This window comes from Poecilia latipinna, unplaced genomic scaffold (genome assembly GCF_001443285.1).
Source record: "Poecilia latipinna isolate Pla-1442-1.1 unplaced genomic scaffold, P_latipinna-1.0 Scaffold3569, whole genome shotgun sequence".
Classification (NCBI taxonomy): domain Eukaryota; kingdom Metazoa; phylum Chordata; class Actinopteri; order Cyprinodontiformes; family Poeciliidae; genus Poecilia; species Poecilia latipinna.
The window spans coordinates 11,689-12,253 of NW_015116185.1; positions in this window are offsets into that span (position 1 = coordinate 11,689).

Sequence of the window (565 nt, forward strand, 5' to 3'; positions counted from 1 at the left end):
GCTGAAGCTCACATAGCTTCAGCGTATCTTATTTGCTCCCAAGCAAATAAGATTTTTCCATCAAGACATAAAGACCTCAACTACAGTGACCTACATGGACATTCATTATGCAAGACTTGCTTGTTCTTCAGCAGAATAAACAAGTTAACTGAAGGAAGGATGAATGTTTGATTAGGATCTGAAGATGAAACAAAAGTTGATTTCCAACCAAGACCATTATCCTAAATATACAGCCAAGGAAACACTTGGTTTCAATGAAACGAAATTGCTATACTGCTATATTTTTAATTGTATTCAATTACAAATTTACCAAAAGTACATAAAAACAGAGTCCATACAAGACAGTTTTGTGATAAAATGGGCCAAATTACACCTGATCAATCTATATGACTAGTTTATTCACAATTAAGACACTTTGAAGCCAACACTGACAAAAAGGGGTTTCTGCATGTGTGGAACACCTCAGCTGTTGCCAACATCTACAATACATTTCATATTATTAGAAATATAGGCATTGAGAAAAACCTTTCTGCTCCTTCTTCTTCTTCTTCTTCTTCTTCTTCTT